The sequence below is a fragment of the Uranotaenia lowii genome, chromosome 2 (assembly GCF_029784155.1).
Source record: "Uranotaenia lowii strain MFRU-FL chromosome 2, ASM2978415v1, whole genome shotgun sequence".
Taxonomy (NCBI): domain Eukaryota; kingdom Metazoa; phylum Arthropoda; class Insecta; order Diptera; family Culicidae; genus Uranotaenia; species Uranotaenia lowii.
The window spans coordinates 189,406,680-189,411,761 of NC_073692.1; the positions used below are offsets into that span (position 1 = coordinate 189,406,680).

The 5,082-nt window shown below is 33.1% G+C and overlaps 1 long non-coding RNA gene across 1 annotated transcript; it reads left to right on the top strand.

The window, feature by feature from the left end:
- The first annotated feature begins 3,771 nt into the window (after window positions 1–3,771).
- Window positions 3,772–4,473, top strand: LOC129749851 (uncharacterized). The gene is made up of 3 exons (XR_008738190.1): window positions 3,772–3,954; window positions 4,092–4,188; window positions 4,329–4,473. It is a non-coding gene; the product is annotated as an uncharacterized LOC129749851 (long non-coding RNA).
- Window positions 4,474–5,082: the final 609 nt, after the last annotated feature.

The following is a 5,082-nucleotide window of genomic DNA, read 5'->3' on the forward strand; positions in this document are numbered from 1 at the left end:
AGTTCATTAGACTTTTTCGCAAATTTTCAAAGGAATCTTAACATAGTCAGGCTTTAAAAAGTGTAATTTAAAATTTTCTGAATAAATTATGACCAGTGATCGAGAAAAGTTAATTCTCCAATCAGTGTGGTTGATAGGAGATGGTTTCTTTTTTAACTATGCCAATTTTCGGCAATGTCTAACTTTAATTATTAAGCTACGGAAAAATACCGTGTCGTGCATAAAGATGATCGATTGTTTTGTGTCTAACTCTTAAGTTAATAACTATCACTGGAAAAATATAGTTTTCTCATTTTTTTTTCCATTTCCATTCGAAATTTGCTTGCTTTTATATGATTGAGAGTTTTTTTTAAACTATTGTAATGATGTTTAATGAACAAATTTTAAGAGGTTTTTTGAATTTCTCATCTAATTTTCGGGCAGTTTTGAATTCTAGGTTCCAGTAAAATTAGTTAAAAGAAATTAAATTTTGAGGTAGTTGAAGAGAAATCTGAGAGTGTTTAAAATTTCCAAACTTAAGATATTCTTCTTACACAATTTTGAACTGTAAAATTCTGACTTGGAAATTGAATTTTGAATTTTGATCAGGTATTCAATCTTAGAAAAAAAAAACGAATATCGATTTTCTTTGGTAAATTTTCCCGGTTTTGGATCTGAATTCCCGGTTTTTTCCCGGTTTTCCCGGTTCGATTTTCAATTCCCGGTTTTTTCCCGGTTTTCCCGGTTTTCCCGGTTCTGTGGCCACCCTGTAATATTGAAAAACATATATTTAGTTATGTGGTTATCTTATGCCCACCATTTTCAAGAAGATTGAATAGATTTGGCCTTATATTTTTTATCTTCAAATGATAAAACTATAAAAAACAAGTTTCCCTTTCCCTTCCCCCATCTAATGAAAATTTCTTTCGGAGTGGATTGAAACATTGTGAAATTTTCACACTTTTTTTAATTTTAAACGCTGTTGGCATAATGTGTAAATAAAACGCTCATATTTCGATTCCTCAAACGGTGTGTTACATTAGTGTGTAGCAGTACTTTCACAGATTTAATGTGTTGGTCTAGTCAATTCAATAATGTGTGAAATGCTTTGCCAGTGTTTTGATGATCAAAAAATGACGCTTTGTGACATCACAAAGCTAAATCGCACAAAAATAAATTGAAATCTAAATTTCAATAAATCATAAATAGCGATTTGTTAGTTGTAACGAAGTGATACTTTTCTGAAATTTTCATAAAGTTTGATTGAATTGAAGAGCAAAAAAGTACGGGTTTAAATTAAAATCAGAAAAGTGGAAAAAGTGGCGCGTTATAACATCACGATTTTTATTGCTTATATATTGATAACTAGTCGTTCAATCCAAATTGTAGCTTTTCAAATTCTGAACTTAGAGGAATATTTTTTTCCAATTTTTTTTTTTAAGTCGCGAATGCCATGAAGATGGTAAAACGACTAGGATAAGAACACTATATATTGAACACCATCTTTGGAATTCACAAAATTTGTGGCCCACAAAAAATAACGAAAGGTTTTATGGATGAAATTTGGATAGTGTAGCTTAAGTTTGCTCCCCAGCTTCGAGTCGATATAATTATTTAGCGGAAATATGTTTTAAAACTATCGTTTAAGCCATTTGATTAACAATTGTTTTTGTGTCAATAATTGAACACGATGATTCAAATATTGAACAATCGGTGTTTCAATTATTGAACACGTAAACATTGGAAATCATTGTATAGGGTAACGGACTTATTTTGGACCACAGGACCAATTTTGGACCACCTTGTCTAGCTCTCTTATAAAACAAATAATCATGAAAATTTTTAGCAAGTAGGAGTGAGCCTAAATTTGGCATGCTCCTTATCTTGGCCTGCCAAAATGCATTTTGGTGTTTTTGATGTCAAACATACGCCAAAAAATGAAAAAAAAATCAAACATAACAGAAAATCGCATATTGCAACATTCTGCACAGCATTTGTTCACAATTGAATTCAAATGACTACGAAATAAATTTTTTTCACATGACAAACTGCAAATAAAATTATGATCTTCGGAAAAAATCTTAAATGAACCTACCTTGCTAGTGCATCTGCCAACTTCGGATTGATTTTAAAAACACACCTCTTCACGGAAAAATCACTAAAAATCATCGTTGGTTACAGCGAAACATGGCAAAAAATATAAAATTATTATTTACTCCAAACTACGTACATTTTTATCTAGAATTTAAGAAAATATAAGCATTTTTTTGCCTAATCTTGGCATGCAATTCCACAAATAGAAGTATGTATGTATGTGTGAAAACGACATCAGCAGGCAGTCGGCAGCCGGCAGCCGGCGGCCGCTCGTTGGCCGACGGTACACAGTGGTCTGGAAATTGAAAAGCCGGTCAAAAGTAAAATGAATGATTGAAATAAATTTAAAATATCATGAATGTATTTTGGACTAAAATTAATTCATTTATCTCTCAAGTCAACTCAAGCTTATTTGGCATCTTAGTTGGAATTATAGTGCTACAATTTGAGCTGCTCTTTTATGGTAAATTTCGAGAACTTTTCTTCTCAATAAAATTTACCTCTCAATAAATTAATTTACCGGATCCGAATCCGAATTGATATCTTGGATCTCAATGTTAAAGCTCTACTATATCCATACCCAAAAAATTCCACATTTGGAAATGAGGTTTAACGTATTTTGATTTAATTTGATTTGCTGCATATGTGTCGCTTTGAAAGAAATTGTTATAAAGCTCTAATTATGACACTCTAAATATTATGTTTATTTAAAAAAAATTATTGCACTGCAATGTTGGAATACTATGTTGTAACGAACTTGAATTTTTATTGTTTGCAGTTTCATGTGAAATCAAAAATAATATTTTGACCAAGTTTGTTTTTAATTATAGATCACTGTGCATCAGCAGGAGGTGATGACGTTTGGTCTCTGTTGGAAAGGAATATGCGAAAGAAGCGCTGCCGAGTTTGGGTGATGATTTTGCATGAGTGCGAGTGGGATGCAGCACGAATTTCAGCCAGCTTTTGAATTTGCTGTTCGCTTCCATTGCCTATAGTTTCCAAACGAATGAGTGAGATGCAATCTATTTCTATCAGACTGGCTGGAGTGAGCGAAAGTTTGTCTTGTTTTGCTTTCCCGGTGTACGCAAACGATTGCTAGAAAAATTCCTAAGGGCGACATTTTGAATATGTATGATTAAAAAAATCTTTCGCTGACTTAAGTTTTAGCTTTAGCTTGCTTCTTGCCTCGATCATAATAGTTTTTAAAATGTCGGTCCTCCTTTTATGGGAGCGGAATAAAAAAATATGAACATTTAATATCTTATGTTACCCTGTTAACTTCACTGGAATCATATCTATCATGATTGCATGTTACAGATTTAGCAAACGATTTATTTGCTTGATTAATGAACATATTTATGTTATGTTTATGCCATAGTTTGGAACTTATAATAGAAATTATGAATACACAAAAACTGAAATAAACTAGTAATGCTTTTTGACGTACACACAAAACTTTCGAGGCCCAACTTAGCAAAAATACACCCTTACTTTCAGTTAGCAAAAAAAAATTTTTGCTCTTCAGTTAGCACTTTCTCAAATTGTCATGACTTTAACTGGATTTGAGTAAAAAACACCCATTTGCTACTAACTTTAGCATTTACAGTAGTTGGGACTCGAACTTTTACTCTGGACTCGAACCGCGGTCAACGATTTGTTTTGGCAGACATTTTGATTTGTTTTCGTCGGTCGCAATTTTGGAACGAAAATGTAGCTTTTCGATTTCGTTTTGCAGAAAAAAGCTCTGTCGGAACAACAAGTTTGCCGTTAGGGTGTTTGGTTAGCCGTTTCCGGGAAGATTCATCACAGCCTGCTGGAAGACACACTTGCCCGGACACGTTGAAAAATTGGGGATTTAAATCCTCCGGAGCCGAAGAAATTGTAAGTGTTTTTTTGGCAAACAACTGCGACCCTCCGGTTGTCTCGACTAGGAGGATTCGAACCGGAATATTCATCGATTGATTTTTGTTTACGAATTTTACGAAAACGAATTTGAAAGATAATTTTTAATTTTGCAGGTTTTTTGTGCTGATTCGAAGATCCGACCCAGTTAGGCGATGAGTTTTTGACACCGCCGGAAGCTGGTATCTTCCAGCCGCCGGAGATTGTATGCATGTAAGTACATACCGTTGCATTATCCACATTCCCTAACCTTTCGTAAACACACGGCTGAACCATTTTGGAAAAAAAATTACGAAGACTCTCACAACAGTTGTTGCAGTGGATGTTGTGAATGACCAGTTTGTTTCTTTTAGTCGACGCTCCGGAAGAACGTTCATGATGCCTAAAGTGAACGACGAAAACAAGGTACTTTGGAATAATTTACAAGAAGTCAGCTTATTTCGATCTGAGAGGCTGGGGGAAACATAAATTCTAGGACACAGTCGAACAACTGGAAATCAAGTTATGGTATGCATTGGTAAAAAAAATTTAAAGTATAATATTTTTTGTAGTTTATTCCATCTACTTTTTTAAATATTGTTTAAAGTTTGTGGTGTAATTGCAATTCGTATTTGGATCTGTTAACTGAGGCAATCCAGAATATCTGATTAAAAAATCTTTTTCGACATTCCGGAACTCTTTATGAAGAATGAAATCATGCTTTACTAACTTTATTATATAGAACAAAACAGAATTTAAGATGTATTAGTTTTTTAGTTCAGTATGGAAATTTTCAAAATAATTTATTTGGAATGATGGTATATGTTAGAGAAATTTCAAACTGCACCTTATGAAGCAAAATTTTATCCAGTTGAAAAATCAAATGAAAATAATTCTATTATGCCTGAATTATAATAGTTTGCAAATGAAATTAAGTTTTCAGGACACTTTATCACAGAGAATCACTGTAGGAGCAACTTCTTGATGCAATAGTAGGTTCAAGACACGAAATTCACTGTCACTACAAATTCCAAAAATCCGGTAGCCGAATAATCATATTTTTGGTTTTGGTAAACATATTTACCTAATATGAATTAATTTATGAAGGCGAGTAAATTTTAATTCAAG